This window comes from Ptychodera flava, chromosome 2 (assembly GCF_041260155.1).
Source record: "Ptychodera flava strain L36383 chromosome 2, AS_Pfla_20210202, whole genome shotgun sequence".
In the NCBI taxonomy this organism is placed as follows: domain Eukaryota; kingdom Metazoa; phylum Hemichordata; class Enteropneusta; family Ptychoderidae; genus Ptychodera; species Ptychodera flava.
Genome location: NC_091929.1, coordinates 51076334 through 51101004, shown reverse-complemented (window position 1 = coordinate 51101004; position 24671 = coordinate 51076334). Strand labels below are relative to the sequence as shown.

General features: G+C 35.8%; 1 pseudogene; it reads right to left on the bottom strand.

The window, feature by feature from the left end:
• Positions 1 to 3746: 3746 nt before the first annotated feature.
• LOC139150856 (serine/threonine-protein phosphatase 6 regulatory subunit 3-like) overlaps positions 3747 to 24671 on the bottom strand; it is a 30020-nt pseudogene continuing 9095 nt past the window's right edge.

Below are 24671 nucleotides of genomic sequence, written 5' to 3'. Positions count from 1 at the left end.
TGCGCCTGGAAATTATTTCCAGTAATACTGCTATTAGTTTTAATTACTGTAGATCAGTGTGTTATTCTTTTATTATTATTATCATTAGTAGTAGATATTTTAGTTATAGTGAAATAAACCCCAATATAAACAGAGCGGAAATTGTATGATAATCATTCTTTCCTTTGTTGTTGATTGGATAATATGAACTTGGGTCCAGGTTTTCCGTGAAAATAGTGTCTTTTGAAGGAAACATAAGTACAAACCACAGAATTTTAACTCAAACGTTTACAGTTCTTTTCTGATCTACTACTTGTTTGAGCTCCATTTAAAGCTCTTGATGCAAGGAATATTTTTACCTTCTTAGTTTTTCGAAAATCGAAAAGTTAAATTTACTCCACTGAAGTAACACAGAAACACCCACTCGCGGCAATGTGACAATTTTGCTTAAGCAGTGTCAAATCATTGCAAACGGCTCAAAATATATACAGTAAAACCTGTGTATAGTGGTCACTCAATGGACTAAGAAAAGTGAACGCTATATGGAGGTGGCCTTTCTATAGAGGGTGTGTGTGGCATTACAGTGTATGTGGCATGCTGAGTGAATTTAGGAAAAGATAACAGCAATAATAAAATTCAATAACAAATCTGTTAAAAGTCGCAGTAAATTCATATAGTTTCTGAAAGCTTGTAATGCAGATACTAAATTGGTCAAAAGAGACTCTTATGTTTCTTGCTTTTCATTTAGAACAGTCAGAGCACTTTACAAAAGAGACCATTCATTATCAGATATGCTGACCATTATACACAGGATTTGCACCAAATTGGAGCAATTCAATGTGGCCACTTACCATATATGAGAGGTGGCTTTTCTGTAGAGGGCCTTAAACATGTTAAACATTAAGGGACTGCTACACAGTGACCACTATAGAGAGGTGACCGTTCTGTAAAGGTGAACACTCAGACAGGTTTGACTGTATACTGTAATAATCACATGTATTTCTTCGTTTATGGCCTAGAAGTTTTTAATGTGGAAGTACGGTTATCAAACTAATACCAAATCATGAAGTACTTCTGGTTTCTATGAGCATAATTACAAACTTGTATGTACACAAGTAACCGGGATAGTGACAACCATCAAGGACATTACACATTATCAGATGATGATACTGACAAATCCACTCAGATATTTTGGTGGTGGTACTGGGGTATACATTTGTACTTAAAAACCAGTTTTCAACAACAATGTAATTTCAAATTTTGAATGATAATTACTCTTTTATCAGTGCTGCATGTTCAATATACTTAGCCTCCAAACTGGCAGTCTACACTTGAAGAAAGCACCAGTTTCCCTTTCACAAAAGTATTGATAAGGCTTCCAGATATCAGTGTTTTTGAAAACCACAAAACCAGTGGCTAGACTGAAAAATCCGTCGCTCGAGGGCGCTCTAAGAGGGAGCATGGAGAGCACCCTCTCGAACAACGGATCTTTCAGTCTTAATCAGTTCCTTGCTCAGGAAATTCATTCCGGTTCAGTTACTAGCAAGCTAGAGCTAGGTTGTCAGTTTTTAATCACAAAAAAGAAAATCAAAAATATATTTTTGTCTTTATTGGTAAACGATTCAATCAAAAAGCTTGGAACCAGATCAATTTAGTTCCGGGGGATGGAATCAAACCAGTGAAAATGTGCAAAAACAATCCTGTTACCTGACACAGAAGCTACAGATATAGATAAGCATTGTATGCACTCATTTCATTAGGAAACAGAATGAGAGCAGAGACTAGTTTTATTTTGAGTACTGTATGATTCAAGGGCAAACTGAAAATATTCTGTTTAGATCAATCTACTCCTCCAACTAACGTCTGTCTTCCTCTCTATATCACCTTTGACGATGAAAGTTGAACACAAACAATCACGAAAAACTCTTGTGATTGTTTCTAGTTGAGAAATTCTCATCCTTGGTACTTTACTATGCTTTGGCAGACATGATATAGAGCTCCCGAAGGCACTGTTGTTTGGGCTTATCAATAAATATGTATTTGAAACCTAGTTGACAATATCTGATGCTTTGATATTACTGACAAATTTGATAGAGTCCCAGATTTCCTATACACTGCTGTAACACCAAACAGCTGTATGGCTGGGTATCTCCACTCTTACTATGACATGTTGTTGAAAGTGTCTGATCATAATTGGAGGATCTACCCTGGTATTGCATGAGTGTGTGAACACAAAAAATCTTATCTCAGAGTCTTGACACAGGCTGGAAATTGTTTAATTTTGCAACATCAGACATTTAAAGGTACACAAGCAACCACAGAAACACACAACACAAAAATTCTTAAAATACTCAAGGATATTTTACATTGGGAATAAAACAACCTTTACAAAATATTTATGACACAGCTTGTTTGTCACATGTGATATACTGCTGAAAACATTTCAGTGTCACTGATTTCCTTTGTACATAACCCTTGGCATATAACCTTTGACCTTTCATTTATGGCACTTAACTGATAACCTTTGACCTTTATCTCTGGTACACATACCCTCTGATATTTATCATATTCTCTTGATTATCCTCAATAAGTTTGCAAAATTTCAACAATCTGAGCATTTTTTAATCTTTATTCTGACCTGACAAACCACAGGCAGCTGTCCAGCATTGTTCGCTCTCATACCACCTGGTGTTTAGTTACACTGGAGTCACAATGAACAAAATGAACTGGTGGGAAAGAAAGGCAAGAATTCAAATCCTTTCTTGCAACCCAAGTAAATAAGCTACTCAGGAAGGAAACAAAATATATGGGGTCTGGTTATAGCTTTGCTTAATTTCTCTGTCAATGTTTGAGTAACTTGAATACATGAGCACCAGTGTTTTCATAATAATATGGTGAAACTCTGCAATACAAAATTATTTTGCTTGTCTGAAATATCAGTGGCTTCCCTTCAATATCTATAAATTCGGTACGGTGTGATTTTCAGAACATCAATACAGCACAGGCACTGATAATATCTGCTTTCATCCTGCAGGCAAGTGACACTTTCTTTGACATTTTTCTTGTACAAAGGAAAGAACAGAAACAACCAGGTTTCCAACAAAATTATATGCATAAAGGTTTGGAATATAGAAAACCAGACAAAGGTGTATAAAGATTTTAATACTTGGAGAGAAACATTCTGGAGAAATTCCTGTCTGTGAATAATATAATATTTCGATAAACTGCTTAGTCCCTGTGTTTATGTATGTAAATTTTTTTCTAATTGATTGCTTTTCATGGATACCAATCACTTCTACCTATGTTGTGAACATGCGTACAAGAGTCTGTCAGGAATTTTGTCAATAAACTCCTCCATCACAATTATTTGGGTTTATTGTTTTTCACACTGATAAAAAGCTGAAATTATACAGCTCAGGAATTCTATCTGAAGTCAGACAACCTTTCTTATTCCAATTTTTTCTTCTGAAATAATAATTGTTGTAAATAACTGCAGGAAAAAAGTACTTTCAGAATAATTCTTTTGTTTCTTTTCAGATAAAAAACTAAATTCAGTGTGCAATGGGATGTATACGAGTCTCAGTAAATGTTTCAATATATTTGCTAGAATTATTACAAGACCAGCCTATGCAAAATGACGCCTTTTTTCTTTCGAAGCTTTGAAATTCTGAATGAAGTGCCGATATAGCCACCCAAAAAAGTTACTCCAATAATTATGTAAACACATAGTATTATTTGTTTCAACTAAAAAATATTTCCTTGCAAAATTTGGCGAGACTATATTCCAATGGTCAGTTTTATTAAAGTTCATTATACAGTCACTTGCTCCTATTATACAGTCCACAACAAACCTTGATTTATTCCGCATGTCAATGAGATGAGTAAAATTACACTTTGATTACATTCTCTCACTCTTTTTTACACCAGCATTCAAAAAGTTCAAATTGCCTGAAATATTTCTTCCGTATAGCTAGGTGCACACAGTGTATTCTGCTTGGAACAAAGTCACCCTGAACCGGATCCAACCGGTTATGACCGGTTCATACTGGTCCGTTCTGCTGTGTTGCTGTTTTCCACTGTTCTAAGGCCTCTATTGCTTCAGCTCTGCAATTAACAATAATAGCAACAACAATAGTATCAACCACAACAAAACTATAGTGCTTTGTATTATCGTCAAGTAATAACAGAACCTCTATAATGTGGAAGTTGTAATTTCATGAGAAGCACAGAGATGATTCTGTACATTATACAGCAACATAAATATAACAGCGAACAGTGTCAACAGATTGTAATTTTGACTTTGACCATTAACCTACACAGGAGCCATGAATGCACCATGCTATAAAAGACTTTTGCCCTTTCTCTTGATTCACACGTACATGCTTAACCCTTTGTCGACCATGGTTTGGCCTGAACCCATTGTTATAAACTGTGATTCTAGACTGGTTTACAGCAAATCAGGGGTGAACAGGTTAAATTAAATTTTGAAGTTGTAAAGATTTGAGTTGACAGTAAACTACACACCTTGCTTTTTCCAGTCTTGCCTTTTCTTCCGGTGTCATACTACTTGGTTCATTGGTGCTCTGTTTGTTGGCTGTGTTTCCCTCCGTGGGTCCGTTGGCCGATTTGGGAGTTGCTGGGCTAGAGGAGCTACTGTAAGGAGAACCGAATTTCATTAGAACACTAGAGGAGAGGAAACTATTAAGATGAAGCCACACACACAAACACCAGCCAAGATGAAGATCAAGAATGAAACGAGGAGAAAGCGCAAGAAACACGAAGATGACAAAGAGGAGACAGTCACAGGAGATGGACATGTAACAATCAAAAAGGTAATGACCACCACAAGTGACAAAACAGTCAAAGACAAAAAACAAAAAAACAATGGAGAGGGGAAAAAAGAAGAAAAATAATATATTACAAAGCATGCAACAAAGCAAAATGTCTATTCTATTGTTGGTTAGAAGACAGATGGACAGATTAACATGGATACATGAAATATGAGACAAGACAAATAATTATACATTTTTAATCTTTTTAACTACCCAAGTTTATTTTACAATATTATACTATCATTTATTGCTATATTTCAACTTACATTAACTTTGTTTCCTTGTCTCTTAAAATCAGAAAGCCTTACATTTCTTTGAATCTTGATATGAGCTAAAAGGAATTCAACTTTGCTTGAAACCAAATTTTGTACAAAGTATGGCATTTTACCATGAAAAATTCAGATTTCTGTCTCTGTATAAAACTTGAAACATTTGGCAGTTGTGACTTGAAATCCCATCAAGATTTTACCGAATTCACACTTAGCATTGAAAATCACATCATAAAAACGCTAAATGGCTGGCTTTCTGATTCTGTACTAAATTTTGATTACCATTGATATAATTATTTTCTGTAAAGAAACTAATTCATTCCTTAAAATGATTTTACATAGGAACAGTAAAGAGATCCACAGTCATATTAAATGTGACTTCTTTAATTTTTCACAAAAAAATATTGTATTTTGTCTCATAAAGTTTAGCAATGGAGTTGACACATTAAACTTTTCCCCAATTTGGCATAAGCACCTTTAATACATTGCATTTTACTCAGACATATGGAATGGAACTTGTGAAACTTAAGAAGTGAGATGAGGTTATGAATAAAAAAGTAGATATGGCTCTATAACAGTGAGCCAATCAGATCAAAGGGACAGAATGGACATGAGGTGGACTGACAAGTTCAAACTAGGACACAAACACAATGAAAGCTACATGTCACAATGGGAGGAGATTCAGCCATGCATTTGATTTCTGTTATGCCATGAACTCACTCAAAGTTATCGTCAAGGTCACCTTCATCTTCTTCATTCTCCTCTTTGCTGTTGTCATGGGAACCAACATCCTCGATGGTGATCTGCGTTTTTGATTCACCTGCAGTTTCCATGTCTGTGGCTTTGCTGGATTCTCCCGATGGCTTGTTCTCATCACTTGTTGTTGAAGCAGAGTCCGCTACAACCAAGTTTCTTCACTGGTACTAGTACTTGAGACAGCTGGACTTGACACTGTGTCCTCCTTGGTCTCAATACTGGGTTTACTTTCCTGTGATATGCTGGAATCACCTTCTTGTGGAGTGGTTGCTGTGGAGGAGACCTGCCTTGGTGGTTCTACTTCCGCTGTGGAGCCATCTTCTTCCATTTTTGAGCTGTAAAGTGTGAAAGATGTATCAAGATATGCCATATAATTAATTTTCAAAATTAAATCATCTAATTGTAAACATAAAAACATCTAAGCTTGCAAGGGCTTGAATAATTTTACTAACTCATGAAAGTCAACACATAAATACAACATCTACAGTTGTTGAAATCATGTTACGCTGAAATGGGGTTTTGATGTACAAGAACCCATCAATGCTTCCAAGGTCATGCATGATCTTAAATTCAAAACAAATGAGATTTCAAAACCAAACACTGGTGGCGCTCATCACCAAATCTGGCAAGTGCTACAAGGCTGCGCTTTTTGACATTTTGAACACTGAGTGCAAGATACAGACTTTAAAAGAAACGATATTTCCATCAGTTTGAATACAAAAGGTTAAGAAAAAGACATAAAATGTGATCATGATATCAAGAAAGGTCATGGCCTGAGCTACTTTCATGTAATTTAAACTCTACAATCATGGATTCTTTGGTTAATATCACTCTACCCGCTTAGATATTTCACATGCCCTGACTGAAGAATTTTCTCTATTACTCAAAGAAATTTTGTCTTACATGTGCTGCTATAGGGCTGAAACACAGACATGTCAAGAAATTTTGAAATTAACAAGATGTCGGTGAGTTTGAGGGTTCAAAGGTCAGTATGCAAGTGAAATCATGGAAGCACTCATCCAAATGATTAAACACCATGATCTTGTAGAGCTGATAGGTTATAGATAGGTTATTGGTGTGAACAGTCAAAACTTACCTTTCTACTGTCATTGTTGTGGTTGCTGGTTGAAGTTCCAGACTACTCTTGTTGACTGCAGTGTTTTCAACACTTCGTAGGATAATGGGAGGTGCCGTGCTTACCACTGTGGAAAATGAAGTACAGAAGGATGGGTATCAAGACTACATTGTGATTCCAGATATCAGAGATACACATGTTGATATCGACCAATTTTTAGGGCTGCAAATCATTCATGCTGATGATTGCAATGTTCTGACAGTAAACTGTGCACCACTGAGATGAATATGATACATGCATCATGAGCTATCATCAAACAAATTTCCATCCAAATTTTGGTGAAATCACACAATTATGAATGATTCCTATATAATTACAAATTTTCAATCTCATGACCTTTTTCTTAAGACAATTACGCTTGAATGACTGATGGTCTAAAATTAAACAGACCACGCTGAACACAAAATCTTTCTCTGTTATGGTCCAATGTCCAGATGAACAGTTTCAGTCCGAAATAAACAGAACATGTGGTGTTCTACAAAGTAAGCCAAAGAAATCATGTGATGTCTGTGCCAACAGACAAACATGTGCAAATGCATATTGAAATACACATTTCTGTGCACATTTCCCAACATAGATTTGTTTATCCTGTGATATGTTAGAATTCTGAGTTTCACCTATTGATCATGAACATCTCTTTTGATGCATTGGTATGATGAGGCAGACTTTAAAAAAATTCTTGAAGATTCATGAATTGGATTCAAGAGTTCAGATATGCACATATACTACCATAGCCAGAGGGCCTTCTGCCAAGATAGACCATTGCATATTTGATCAAATATCCCTACATTATAATTGAAGTCATTATTTTTCAAAATGATCCCACAGCAGCAATTTTGTTATTTATTACAATGTTTGAATACAAATTTAAGGTATAGACACACGTTTAATGCATTTTTACAGAGATTTTGGTTTTATTTCAAAATTGGAGTCAGTACCGTATGACCTTTACATGAGGAAAAATGTTGAGACAATATTGTATAAAAAAATGCGTAAAATACTAATAAAAATATACTTTTTGGGAACTACGCGTACTGTTATATTCGGTTGTCTTAACTGTGAACGGATTAGTTAGGATAGGGACGCAAGGTCAACAGATTATGTTAATTTTTCCGATCTTGTCCGGCGCGCATGCGCATACTTTCCACTATCCTATATGAGTGATAATGGCTTCCGTGGTGACAAGCGGAAGGCAGAGACGCATAAAACGTAACGTAAGCGTGGTCGTAAGAAGAGATTAAGTAAGATCATGGACCAGGCTATCAGAACAAAACTCAGATTGTCTGACTTAGGGTCGTACTATAGCAACGTGGCAGAAGATGAGATGTCGGACACGAGTCTTTCTTCCGACGAGGAAGCTGATTGATTATCAGATTCTCTCCACCGAAGTAAGTTCTCTAACGTGAAAGTCAGCGACAGAGTCTGTTTACCACAGTACGCCCATTCCGATGCGAAGGTCGGCGATAAGTGAACAAATTTGTGAATGAAACTGGTGGACGTGTCAAGCGATGCGTATGCATAAATTTCATCTTCCAGGGGAAGTTCTACAAGCGCACGGGCCGAATGACGAACTTGAATAGTCACCGCCATGGCTTCCGTGACGCCGCGATGTCAAAATCAATGTGGTCCACTGAGACTCTCGCAAACATAAAATATCGCAATTCGCCTCCGACGGGCGTAAGAGATACTTCTAAACTGAAGAGAAACGGATTGATAGATCTTGACAACCGTTTACAGTTACGGTAACAAGCTTAGACTCTAATTTGAGCAAAAACAGATTAGCCGTGACAGTGTTTGTTATGTAAATAAACTGTCCTCATTACTCGTACAACTCAACAGTTTGTGTGTGTTTCTCCCGATTTTCTCGCCATTTATGATCTTCGGAAGGGTATTTGATGTAAAATACAAAACATCTAGTCTCCTGCTTGATGCAAGTTCGTGAACATGAATAAAAATCGCCCGGAAAGTCATATCAACGATCGATTTTTGTACGTATACGGGTGTTTACACAATTCTTTGATTATCTCTCTTCCGATTTTGGCCTGACAAGCGTAACTTCAAAAGAAATTAGGTTGGAGTAGGGTGCACAGATCGGTCTGATTTTTTACCAGGTCACAGTAGCAATACATATCTGTAAAACGGTGTCTCAGATTTTCGGTAAAATTTATGGAACATGAGAAAGTCTTGCTGAAGTGAACGAAACCCGGTAATTTATTCAAAAATCCAGAGTTGTTACTTTCACACCTTATTGTGCTGAAACAAAGGGAATAGAAAAAATCTGGGACACCGTTTTTTCCCCAGAGTACTCAATTGCTGATTTCTGTTAAAAGATCTCAAGTCGCCATAGTCCTTGAACACCTAATTTTTTTAAGTAAAAAAACTCAAAAACGCATATTTTTGAGAGAAATGGACACAGACACAATGATTTTGGAAAATAAACATATTTTTCATAATGTTGAGATATAGGGCTAACAGAAAATATATAATGTGTAGGGTCCAAAAGTGAAATTTATTGAGAAAAAGTGAGTTTAAAATAAGTATCATCTAACGTGTGTCTCTACCTTAAAAGGAGAGTTGACGCTAAACCCTAAATCACAGGATTTCACCACTTACTGTATTTTTGTTGTACACTACTATCTGCCATTGGCATATCTGAAGATTCACTCTCCATTGCAACTGGAGAATTACTACGAGGTTGTCCAGACCTGTCATGTGAGTGAAAGAAATATTCAAATTAATAGGAATATCTTGAAAGCTCTGTTCAACAGACAACTTGTGAGAAATAAACATCAATACATTACAATGTAACTGAGTAAAAGGGATACAGGCAATGCTGCTTGCTAATTGTTTAAGACTTTTGTCATGAAGAGCTACTGCTGTTCAAAAACTAACATTGCTCTCTAAACAGTAAAACACAAAAAATATGATGCCTTTGGTCAAACAAGAAATTCAATCTTAACAAAAAAAGGACTAAAATTATCAAGCATTAATCTGAAATTTCTAGAAGATGGACACACCTTGTTGAAAGGCCGTGAGAGAAAATTGGTGGTTTGAGAGATTCAAATTATTTGGACAGATGGCAAGGCATGATAGTTTTTACAACTGGGTGTGACTGTTATGATCTGAACTGACAAAAATACTTTTTGCCCGGAAGAAGTTTTGGCCACCAACGCAACTAAAACCAGCACTCCATAGTTACAAGATAGAGCTGTATTAGTGAATGCTCATTTCAGGAATTTTTTTCTGGCAAGGGTGCAATCCTGATACCTTAACTACAAAGGACATGTTTCGGGATTTGTACAATGGCAGATGCCCTTTTAAAACTTCACTGCCTGAAGCAGAATAGAATCGTGGTAACTCTTGTCTTCACACACCATTATGACAAAACGATTTTACATACAGTTCATTTAATAATAAAATCCATTTCCATTCTGCAAATTAATTTATCATGAATATCTACATTATGAGAGAGAAATGGTGGTGATATAAAAATCTTAACTACAGACAACGTCAGCTGTCACTATTCTCCAGACTTGGAACTTAATTTTTACATTTCACCTGACTCACTAAAAACTTTGCCCATAAATATGAGTATATCGAGATGCAATTTCTCATTTCTCAAGGAAGACAAGCAATCTTCACATAATTTCAAAGAATACTATTACATTGATACTTGTGCTACAAGCTGCTAATATTTTTGATAGTTGTGCTACAAGCTGCTAACTTCATATCTGTCCTTCCTTTTTTGAAAAAACAAAAGTACTACAAGACTGACAACTGAGGGCGCTACACAGATGAAATGAATCTGACAGATTACCAGTTCACAGACACTTCATTTTTAAGTTTATTGGAAGAATGCACAATTGAATGGGGAAAACAGTGAAGGAACAGTCATACAATAGCCTAATGAGTACCACTTCAAGACTTTCTTTGAAATACACACAGAAACTGGCTGATGTTTTCAGAAATAGTACTATAACAAAATTCTTATATTCTATCATTTATCAGAGATCAATTCATGAAAATGTACTTTCCCTTTATGTAAATGTTCTCATTATTGTAACCATATGTACAAAATTTGGTAAAATATATGAAAACTGCCTATTGTATAATAATTAATCTGTAATCAAGTCACTGCTCTAATACTTATGATTCATTTTTCTTTACAAATAAGATTTTATCTTCTTGTAATCTTCAGTGACTTACCTTGTTTTGTTATCAAAGGCATTGAAATCAGCAAAACTTGCCCACCCGACTGCTTGTTGCTCATTTGAACCACTTGCACTTCCCATCCTGCAGGCGTTGTATCCATGGCAACAGTTGTTTCCATAGTATTGAAGTTGGCCCATGCTACAACAGAGAACAATCAGTTGTACAGTAATTCAACATCTGTTTTTACTAATGATAGGCATTCAAAATTGACAGCAAAAAGACATAAAAGGCCAGTTGGTGTAAATTTTGATGATTTTCCACTAATTTTTGTTTTGTCTATCACATGGCGAGTTGTTGTTCTACTTCCCTAAGCATGTCACCACAGTGTCTATACATGTAAAATGCACTGTTCTTGTTTACCTTTGAATGCTGGATAGGAATAGAATTCACTTGTCAACAACAACGCAGTTTAAACATGTACAGGCTGAGTTGACAAGCTCAACACTTAGTATCTTACTGAGTATGTTTTGGCGAGATGAATAAGAAACTGTGGTTGATATTTAAAAGGAAAATGGTGGGAAATTACTAAAAGCTACATATGACAATAATGATTTTTTGATTATTTCATTGATATACGATCTCACGTTTTTTCTCAAAAACATTCTATTGTTTTTTTCTTGACTTGCCACAGAGGGCGCTATCATCATTTTTTTTCCCACGCCTGCCAACCTTGATACCATACACAGGAGAAAACATCCCACCATTGACAAGACTTGTACACAAAGAATGATGAAACCTTGATCAGCCGGAATACTTTACTGAGTATGTTTAATAATCTTCCATAACAATTTGACACTATACACTAATTACCCTCAACAAACATCCCATTAGTTGCATGTCTCTGTTACATTGTAACAATTAGAGTCTTGTCAGTGTCATCATGACTTAAAACTAATCAAGAACAAATCTTTTAACTTAGAGGTAGTTTGTATTACTATTAACCTCTACGGAGATGAAATTCTCCACAAACAGACTGTCTCTATACAGGTCTTTGGTATGAAATATGTTTCACAATATATGTCAAATCAGACGACCAGTTCCAAAAACACAACAAAGTTGTCAAACATGTTGTTAAAATATTGCAATCTTTAGCTGTAAGACCCATAGAAAGATGATATTCATGAGTGTCATGTGACAGTCACCTGACTTACCATCTGACGAATCAACATCCATCTTCATGTCTTCAGTTGTGGTTGCACTAGCTGTAGTTGTGGCTGAGATTGTGGCGGCTGTAGAGGTGACAGTCCTCGGCGTTCTTGGCGACTCTAGCCCTGATGACGGCGGAGAGTTGTTATCAAAGGCACCATGATCATCTTCATCACTGTCTGTGCTATTATCGCTATGATCACTGGGTGCGTCTGGTGATATTTCACTGTTGAGGGATAAAGGAAATTCTTATCATAAATGTTTCCTATGTATATGAATACTTGCAAGTACTGACACACTAAAAATTTGCCCTTTTTAACTATTTTCACATTCATTCAGAGTTAACATCAGTGGTTTGTTACAACCTTACACTTTCAAGATTTGCTATAACCCTATTGTTTTTTACATAAAAGTTGGACCTCTACACTGAGGAAGGAGGTGGTGAAAGGGTTACAACAATGCTGGTTTACCTTCAAATCATTTTGAATCCAAGGTTAACCAAAGGTCAACAGTCTGATTTGTGAAATTTTTAAACTCCACACGGCACCTGCTAAACACTACAAATCATTGCTCACTTCAAAGATGACCAGGGAATCAAAATGATTCATCAAATTCTGTCTAACACACAGATGGTGCTATAAACATTGGCAATGATAGAATTAAGATTACCAATTATGCTAAAATGTGCCTCTAGGATGTTTAGGATGCATAAATATTTACAATACTATTCTGGTCTAAGATGAAATTGTTCACCAACAATAAAAAGATATGAATGGTAGTGGTGGGTTACCTTTTTCTTGAATCTTGAACCGGTGAAAAGGTGAGTTCTTTTTCCTCCCAGATATCATCTTCATCACTTCCACTGTCGTTAAATTGTTGAATTCTCTCATTACAGCAAGCTTCAAACAAGGCAGAGTTTGGCTGCAGTTCAGAAAGATGGATACGAGAGAAGAGGTTGTAAATTATATTGTACATTTTTCCCAGATTTAGTGGTTTTCCTTTTCATCAAGCAAAGCATACAACCATACTTGATGTGACTTACAATCTCTCCTGATGGTCATTAAGAAAGACAACTTTTGAAATAACAAGTTTCTTCTTTTGATAAATCAAACCAAGGCTAAATAGCGTCCGTGCTGAGTTTGATAATACCACTGTTGATGTTGAATTTACTCATTCTTGCCTTTAGTTCAGAGTTCTAAGTCTAACTACCACTCATTCCAATACAAGGTAATAATATTACACAAATTCATAAACAAGAATCTGAAACTAAATTCATCCTCTGACTTCTTCAGTGAACTCTCAAGCACTTTTGGTAATATTTTTCACATTAGTAGAATCGCTAACAAACACAACAAGTACTACTAGCAGAGTTTAAAATTTTAGAATTTCCTGACGATGTTCAATTTATGATACTATTTATTCAATTGTCACTGAGAAGCACAACACGGAGATATAGGGTTCATGAAAATACTTACATTGTCCTCATTTGCTGATATTGAGAAGTTAATATCTGTGATACGGTCAAATGGTGCACTGTAACATGAAAAGATTCACACAAAGTTGTACTCATTGTTTTATCAAGAAAATTCCAGCAGTCTCTTTTGTTTTCAAAATTGTGCTTTATTAACTGTGATATATAAATGTTAAAAGTTTCTGATCAATCCATGATTATTTCACTTTCACATCACAGCAAATTGTCTTTGGTTATTTTGAACATGGCATCACACAAGTGTTTAATTGACAACTTTGCAATGTGTTTAGGTGATGAAATCTTGTAGCACCTACACTGATGACCAAATGACGTCACTCACAACAGCATGACAAACTTATCAAACACAGAGCAGTCTGGGTGCAGATGAAATGCAAGTACTGATACACAGCTATGGCATAGAGATACAGATCATGGTGATTTCATTACATGCAGTGGCAAACAAACACACAAATCAACCAGATCATAGAACAACTTACTTTACATTGTCGTCCTGGTCCCCAAAGTCTTCATCGTTGAATCCAAACTGGTCAATAAAATTGGACGTCATTTGTTGCATCTGATAATCAGAGAAGGCCTGACAATAGGTATCAGACCAAAAAACATACATTGACTCACTAAGAATAGACTACGGCACACACACACACATGCACTACAGCCACTAACACATTACAATCCATAATGCACAGAGGCTGATGCAACATGGGATACATGTGGCAGCTGTGTGGTTTGATACAGCACATAGCAATTGGTTTTCTGTGTTGTGGTGTTGGTAGTGTGATGATGGTGGGTGTTATACTGTGGTTTAACAATGGTATGGTGAGAAAATGTTTATTTTGAAAGAATGGCTACTTAGGATGGGTACATGACAGAAACATAGTTTTATTGTAGGGTGACTGTGAAACAGGTTGAAGAATACAGGCTATTGTGTCACAAAATGGAGCAATTTTATCCTGAGTTTGACAGTTTTTGGAAAGCCAATTATTGAGGCCACAGTTTACATGTTTGGCAAATAAAACACAGACATATTCTTTTGTACAAAACCTGCACCAATCGTACTGGTCATAGCAAAGACTTCCCTGTAAGCTTTCAAATTTATCATTTGTAATGTTTTTGTGTAAGTTTTGAAAACTATTCTTGGCAATGCAAACAGGCTGCATTAATTTTCGGAGCAGGTATTTCAACAGTCAGTTGCAAAAATACATCAAAGTGACTTGTCGTAACATTTGCACATATTATCTTAGCACATCACAGGGTGTGCATGCATGTGTGAGACAGAGGACGACACTGAAATTTGAACACGGAAGTAACACAAATGTGAGGTTATTGAACAGCGGCTTTAAGAGGAGGAAAACACAGTATTTAGCAGAACTCAAATCATGACACAGTAGTGTACAACAGTGTACTGTGGGTTAGAATTAGTAAAGACTGTGAATTGTATGGATCCACCATTCAACAGACACAAGGCAAAGATTGGACATGACAATGCAGTGAGTTACTGTGAATGACTGTAGAGTGAGTTCAACAACAAACATTTTTCAGCCTACAGTATTCGACAGAGCATTTCAAAAAAGAAGAGTTGACTGCATATGATTTGAGAAAGCTGATCATGACAATATATTATATAAAACTACTGAACAATCAAATGGATTTATCTAATGAGTTATGTTTAGCTTTATAATTTGCAATAATTTCACAAATCAATGAATCTGAAAAGTGCAACTTAATTTAAGTGAGTTTAAAGAGGATGAAACTTAAAATATAGCAGAGAAGCTAATACATGCCAAGACTTGTACACAATTTCTGTCATAAATATGTTATAACTTTCTTTCACATATATAAATAACATCCCTATCATACAGTTTGGTTAAAATGTTTTTAAATGCATTATCTTAAAGCAGTCAACTTTTCTTTTTATCAAAACTGAGGTAACAACACACACAAGAGACATCTACGCTGTTCCACCCCTATTTCTCTAAAATAGATTCACCCATACCATAGTAGGCAATGGGCTTATACCACATTGCAGCGGTGGCAGGGTTCAATGACAAATGTTAGAATTACTGGAAATGACGACCTCATTTACACACATTTCTACAACAAGACTCTACACAGATAATTAACACAGACATACACTGACAATATTTTAGTAAACAATAAATACAAATTAGTGTATGTGGAAGGTCATAATTCAATTTCCGTAACGTTACGCTGACACAGCAATTTGAAATTTGAGTCAGCATGAGGGTTGTGAGATTTCTTCAAGGACAAAACTGTAAACCATCTTGTGAACTGTCATCACAAATGATATAGATAAATGTTTGTGCTGATGAAACAATGCTGAGACTATACCTTCTTTGGTCTCTGTGAATTTTCCCTTTAATTACATTGCTTTTTATGATTGTAAATGTTGATTACCGATCACAGCTATCTTTTATCAAATGTTTAATGTGGCACGAATGAATTCAATCTATTTGACAGGAGGATTAGGAAATAATGGATTAGACACTGACCTGCTGCATTGCTGCATCTTGTGGAAAGGGAATGTCTCTAAAATCAGCATCATCATCCTCACTGGAGGAATGAAGTGGATGACCACCAACCTACAAACAAACAGGAACACTTCATGAGCACTTAGGAGTCACGCAAGCCACAGTTCTCATTTCCATACTTTCTGTTGAACTGTCGTGAAATGTTTGCCGAAAGCTCATTTGATGGAAACTTCTAGTTACTCAAGATAATTTTTGTGTATCTTGAAGGTTGGTCAACATAACTTATACTAAACAGAGAACAAATTTTATTATGCATTCATAAGCAATCTGTTCTCCTAAATCTTAAACAATCAAATGCTATTATAGACTCTGGAAATGTCTAAGCGTCTCTACTTCGACTTGCATTCACATACATTATACTGACCTGTTATGAGCTTCCTAGGACTGCTACATGACTGTGAGTAAAGATATTGTACATGAAAAATCTTATCAGCTAAACTATTACGGAAATCCACCAGTGGTTAACTTACCAAGTCTACTGTATTTCTCTTGTTTGTTTCTGCTAAAGGTCCTGAGACAAAGTTTTCCCACTTTTCCCTATAATCTTCCGGAACAAATTCTGGTCAGAAAGAAGAGAAAAACATGAAAGAGATAAATACACACGACTCCTAGAAATTTGCACTTCTAGCAAGATATTATTACAGCTAATTTTACGTTTGAACAAATTTGTTGACTTTAATGTTCCTTAGTCTAGTCATATTTTCTGGGACAGTTTGCCTACTCTGTTTATCGCATTACTGTAAAATACATTTTACTCAAATCTACATCATGAACCACTTGCATATCCACATATATCCTTAATTTTGCAAATCATATCTAATCCTGACATTCAACATTTGTGTTTCCACACACACAACTTGACTACGCAAACTTGATAACACTGTGGTTCCTTGCCCCATTGCTGCCGCTGTGTTCAGCAAAATGCGTCTTGGTGTGTGGCATTTAATCCATGGTTGTCATTGACCAGCTTTATCAAGTAATTTTGAGTGAGTGTCCATTGATGTTTTCAACTTTGTTCCACATTCAAACCACGATCTATAGAGAAATGGGGCAAGGAACCAGACTTGCCACACATCATATAGGTCTCCTGAGAGAGCACTACAAATGCAGGGACAACACTGGTTCATAGTTCAATAGATGGTGTGATGTCAGAGTATCTCAACTAAATGACGTGCACATATCAGATCATTTTTGTGTGCACAGCAAAGCTAGCCAGAGAAATGGGGAAAGGAACCAGACTGGCTTGACAATGGCCATTTGTTTGACTGTTATGGCAACTGCTTGTTTCCTCCAACTCATGTTGGTTTGTTAAAACATCCACCATTTTGTTTCCTCCAGTGCAGCAGTCTCACCTTGGAACTGTTGTTTTGTCAATTCACTATTGCAACCCTTATCCATGGCATATGTGATATCATTGGCTGTCTTGGTGAGGTGTCCCATATATCCCTTTCTTCTGCCAGGGTTTTGTGTTTGAACCTGTTCATTCTCTTCCCAACTATCTAATATCCTTTGAATTATTTTACATTCTGAAAATAGCTGAAATGAAAAATAGTATGCTCATTAAGGGTTTGGAAAAAGTCTATCGAGAGTATTTAATTATTCACCAGTTTTCTATCTGTATATCCATTTTTTGTTAATTTTGCAATTTTTATTTCTTGGTTGCATTTTGACATACTTAAATACTGTTGGATGTCAACTTTTTCCACAAAAACTAAAAGACAAGACAAATGCTAAGTTCAAAATACTGTAACACAGTAAGTCTAATTTAATATTTCACAATGATCAATAGTCAGCTGGTATTGAATGGATGACATTGTAAATCCAAAGAAATTTGACACAGATGACTTGGACGGCTAATTCACTGAATATCTGGAAAACTCTCCATTGAATTTGACCTGGCAGTTACTGAATCCGGTAAACTGTCACACCAGGGAGTTACCTCCAGGACTGTTCATTATTTTATGGGGAAGACAGAGGGTTATGAGGGACAAACAGATGGATCAATTCTACAGTTAATGAAAGAACTACTGATCACTTTTTTGGAAGGCCAAGCAAAACCATAACCCTAACCGATACAAAACAATACAACACAAACAAACACAACATCAACTACACTGCTTTTCAAATATTTTTCATATTTTTCATATTTTCTCTTTTGTACACTTGTTCAAGAAGACAAGTTCTACCCTTTCATCATAGCTTTCCACTGTCACCCTTTTTGCAATCCCTCACTCCCACTGGCCCTTCCCCTCCCAAAATAATGGTAGAGTCCTGGTGTAGCTCAGTTCATGACACTTGACCAGGTCAAATTGTAAACTACAACACTTGGAAGCAAAGGGACGAGTTTGATAGAAGTATTCACACACTGCAGCAAACCAAACAAGTCATCTACTCAGGAAGAAAATGCTATGAAAGATACACTTTTCAGTGTTTATTAGTGTTCAGTACAGTGCATAACCCTTCAAGCCTTATCAAGACTCAATTAAAATACACAGACATTTTCACTGAGGGTCACATGTTGACACTTTGAACAAACTTTACGAGAGAAATAAACCTAAAAACGTACACATAGAAAAAACTGTCACATTTTATTTGATGGATCACAGTGTAAGTCAGTGCCCTGGTTTTGAGAAGTATTTCCAGCTGCCTAGGTATGTCATCAAGGGTATAGGTATCAGTTTTAGAGACCTCCTTACGTAGATGAGGGAAGACATTGGAGTAATAGTCTGAACTTTGAACTGAGTCTGAACTTAAAGTTGCGTGTGTCAGCTCAGCAGATCTGACATGTACATTAACTATTGGTTTCAATGATTGCACAATGGAGTAATGCACAATTCTTGGACAGAAAACTTTGGAATGGACAAGTATTTGACATTAAGTGGAATGTGGTCCCTATGAGATTGGTAAACAAAAACACATCTTATTCGTAGCTTTTAAAGACTTACCTATTGTTTTCTATAAAACTGATGACTTCATTTGTTGTGTTTTAACAAATACTGGATCATTAAAGGTTTTGTACTTTCACTTCAGCGTTAACACAATTAAATGATATGTTACATTTAATATGCCTTTCAAAGTGTTAAAAGTGGGCTACACCCAACTTATGGAAAAGGGGAGCCCTACATTGGTCCAAAAGGGCCTATTTAACAAGCAGTTATTCAGATCACTAAGTCATGCTTAACGCACTCTGCATTTTCTCCAGGTTTCTCTCTCAAGGGAGAATGTCCACCTCTGCTTGAAAATTTTGATGAAATTGGTACTGATTGAGGTGTTAGCATGACTTAGTGATCTGAATAACTGCTTGTCAAATAGGCCCTTTTGGACCATAAAATAAATTATGCAAATTTAAGATTTTTTCAAGGTAATAGCAAATTAAGGTTGTAGCATTTATCAAGAATAAAAGACAGTCTTTCAGCTTTACACATCCCCACTGCAGATCGGAAGCTTGTATCACCATATACTGTGGGTACATATATTGGATTACATCAACTGTATGATGTTACATCATAGACAGTCATCATCAAGTGGAATGCCACTGCAAATACTCTGTGTGAATCATAATCTCAAACCTCATTGTAGAAGGGCGACACCGTGCACATTTGTAATTATTTTAGGGGAGTTTTGATAAGGTAGGGGGATTCATGCAATCGTACGTCCTGGAGAAAACACTGCTTACAGTATGTTATTGCAGACTGAAAACTACACATGGACAGGCTTTAGTTCATGTATGGAACAGTTGAAACAAGATTCTTTGTACCAATGTGTTTCAGTATGCAAGACTGAAATTATACAAGGCACAGTAAAAGAGAGTTCACTGATCAACTGTATTGTGATACTGTTATAGATTGGAAATGTTTTGAATGCAAGATAGTTCACAGTATTGAATTTGTAGTTTTTCATATTGTTGTTTACTTACATGAACTAACATTGGATGTTTTGTTTACCATCTTCAGCTTCTGTTGGTGTGTTTGTGAGTACTATATTGATACACTGTTCAACTTGAGTGTGAAGAAAATTATTCCATGAATACTGGAAGAACAAGTCCTGTGGACAAATCAAAATGCATGGAGCATAAAATGAAGAGTTTCTGCTCTCTTTGGATTCGAAGCCACACAGTCCTTCTCAGGCATTACTGCTCATAAAAAATAAATAAAACCATGTCATGATGTAAACACACATACTGATCAGATCCCTGCAGCCCCCCCCCCTCCCCTGATTATCAATTTGTTGTTTTCTTGTGATATATTTACATTTGAAGTCAGCTGCATATCACCTTTATGTATAGCTGCACATGTACTGGATAAAATGTGAGTTAATAGTCGCGCCAGCGGCTTACTGACTACGCATGCGCATATTCATAATATACTATGCGAGTAACCGGAAGTGTACCCTACTTTCGTGGGCGCCGCCATGTTTTTTTGAGTGCTCGTAAATTCGAAACGTTCTTGCTATTATTTTATAACATGCCATTGATAAAGTATATGTTTTTTATTAGCGAGTAATTATATTATCCACCCCATACAAAATATCGGTACTATCACGCCTAAAAAATAAAAGAAGAGAGAAAACTGTCGTGCATATGAACGAGAACGTTCGCAAAGAATGCTGGGATTGAATCTTAGAAAAGCGCCCTCTGTGTCAATAACTTGGTGCAAAATTTGCCCGTCCAGACGTAACGCTGGTTTTCAGCTTACAATATCGGAAGTTGGGCGGTACAGTTACTCTTGCAATGTTAATGATGGCACAATACGTCCCTTGTTAAACACAATAGGTAGTTATTATGGTAAAAATTGCCAATTTATGTCAAAACTTTTTTACACATAATACAGAAAATCTATACCTACTGGGTCTGACATCGTCATTTACGTAAACTGTTTTCATCAGGGTAAAAAGGTCATACTTGTACAAACGTACATAGAAAGTTACAATTAATTCTATTTTATCCTTTACGATATCTAATCATGAATCGATACAAATAACATTTTTAATATCAACACCTGGCGTGACACCAAGGGCTGAGCCCTATATAATATTACATGTTAGAACAGACAGCCACTACTTACCAATAATGTTTTAAGTGTTCCTAATCGACAAAGTTCACTATTGACAGCGTGTGTATTGGTCAGAAGTAGAGCACCAACCAACCTGGATAATTGTAACCTAGTATTACCAAACGGTGGATCTAGAAGACCTACTGTACTAGGCATTGCACGTTGCTGTGAAAAACAAACAAGACTTGATTCAGTAATTAGATTATCACATCATAAATATGAATTTATTCTTTTATGTAATCACTTGGTGAAAGTAGCCGGGCAGACAGTTAAGGAGCTCACATCTCCACTGCTCTGTGCTGTCAATGTTTTGATATATCTACCAGACTTCTTTAACCCTTTCACCACCATGGTTTGTCCCAAATCCATTGGTTTTCTATGGTAAAGTTGGACCTGTACACAGGGAACTGGGGGTGAAAGGGTTAAATATTTACAAACTTGCAAATACACTGTCATAACATATTATGTTGAATGAACAGATTACTAAGTAATTCAACAAGCTTGCAGTGTGTAACATGAGTCTGTACATGATATGAAAAATATTGTTATTATTATTATTATTATTATTGTTGTGTAGTTGTTGTTGTTAATATCATTATTACTATGTCAGATTGCATTAATAGTCAACTGTGTCAAATTAAATAAAGATGAAAAACCACTACCTATGAAAATATACTCAAACTCTTAAGTTTAAACAACATACTGTGAGAAAAATTTCTTATGAATGATATGGAAAAAGTGAGCAGATTACTGGAGAGATAAAATAGAATGTTAAAACACATTCTGTGTAATGGCGCTGTCAACCAATGTTATGGTAAACACCTTTATTCCCAATCCATGAGATGAATGCATTGCTCCATTGAACTTCTGATAATGACAAATGTATATTAGTACTTTTTATGCAATGATCTTTTATATAATGTGATAAGAGTGAAGATGTTAAACCAATACTTACGTGTCAAGAAATGACAATTACTGATGCTTACCTTGGGGGGATCAATAAAAAGTTGATGTAAGTCTTTAATCTTGGGAGTGACTCCTTGTAAAGCACTGCTTACACCTTTGGCTAGTCTTTCTGCATCAAGCGCTGTCAACTGTTCCTGACCATCCAGTCTGGAATACCAAAAATAACCTTGTCTATCACAACAAGGAGACATCAACAGGCCTTGTCGGCTCAATTCATCAACAGTTTGGTTTTTCTATGTCCTATACCTCCTCAAACTACCATCAATACCTTACACCATGTCAGTTAGCACCAGGAAAGTTATCAGACAACACTACAATACACCAGAATAATTGAGAACCGTTGATCCTTGTCCTGAACACACAGATGCTAATCTCAGGTCAACTTCTCCATTGGTCTTAACAACACAATGAACTGATGATGTGGAATGGTTCTTGGGAAAATGCGTCGCTTTTTCATTTTCCTTGAATCAATGGGAGACTGATAAAAAGATATTTGGATGTATTCTTCAGATGACCAAAAGAACTGAGAGGTGTTGTAAGATAGCAGACAGATAGGTGGTTATTGATCTTGTCTACAGAGTTAATGGTTAGATTTAGAAGAAATCTCTTTCTGAGGTAAATCTTTTCTCCCACTTTGAGGCAGAATGCACTTCAGGAACAGATATTCCAACTGTGTAACATTTACAGTAATTTGCAGGTCTACTGCTCTATGGGAAATTTTCACTGTCTTGTTTTTTTTGTTCAATTTTGAATTTCAAACATTGGTAAACTATCTTAGATTACTTCCAAAGTATTGATTTGCAGAAGAACCCTTGTATTTGTATTCTTGATTACATTTTAGAATTTCCTTAAAGAATGTTTGAGCAAAATTTTAAAAACTTTCAGTTTCTCAAATTCATTGATATTTGATCCTCCTTTTAAATGAGAAATCATCCTTTTTTGCAAATTCACACACTTACTACTTTTGGTCAAAACTGTTCAAAGACATACTGCCAACAGTTTAAAACTTTTCAAAATTCAAAATTTATGCAACCTAGTTTCTACAAAGTTGTCATGAACAATCTAAGGATATGTCACAAAGATAAACACACACTGGCACAATAATAGCTTCTGTACGGCTACAGAATAATTTCAATACTTGCCGCAAAAAATCAAAAATAGTGACAATGTCACTGGTCGCTCCCATATAGTTATCAAAACAAGCTAAAATCAAGCTAAAAGATTTTTTTATCACAAATAGAAACAATTCCCCCAATAAAATAAAATTATACAAATTTCACCAGAATTTGAGCAAATCTTACTGAAGTCATCCGTAAAAACCTCTACACTAAGTTTCAACTCAATCGGACGTGTGGTTTCAGAGTTAAAAAAAAATTTTTGATCAAAAATGAAAAAAATAGCCAAAAAATGCAAATATGCAAAGTTCACCACGATTTGCCCAGATTTGGGAAAGGTCACTCCTATGCACTTCCATACCAAGTTTCAAATCAATCAGACTTGTGGTTTCAGAGAAGAAGATTTTTTGACCAAAAATGGGAGAAAATTACAAAAAAATTCATGAAAAATAGCAAGTCCAAGATACTGACCCAAGATGTGCACAATCATTTCAGGTCAGCCCAAAGTACTTACATGCTAATTTTTCATCTAATCTGCTCAGTGGCTATTGAGATTTTCAATAAAATGTAAACTTGTAAACATATATACATATGGCTATGGGAGCTAACAAACGACCCAATGGTCGACAGAGCTCTGCTGTGTTATGAAGAGAGCAACGTTTTGTGACATATGTATTGATGAAGAAGGTTGAGATCTTTGATAGCTCATTTCAGGATGGCCTGACCTAAAATGGCAAAATTAGCTGCAAAAATACAAAATTGATGATTTCATCATAATTATGTATAAAAATGTATACCAAATATCAAAGCTATCACATGAGTAACTTTTGAGAAACAAATATTTTGACCAAAAACGGCAAAAACTGACCTAAAAATACAAAAATTGAAGATTTCATCAAATTTCACTATATCACACTAAGAGAACCCCCAGGAACCTGTATACCAAATATCAAAGGCATCAGACAAGTAGTTTTTGAGAAACACATTTTTTGACCAAAAATGGCAAAAATTGCACCGAAAATACAAAATTGCAGATTTCATCATATATTCTGTATATCATATTTAGTTTATCTGTAGGAACCTGTATACCAAATATCAAAGCTGTCAGACGAGCGGTTTTGATGAAATAAATTTTTGACCAAAAATGACAAAAAAATTCCTTAAAAATA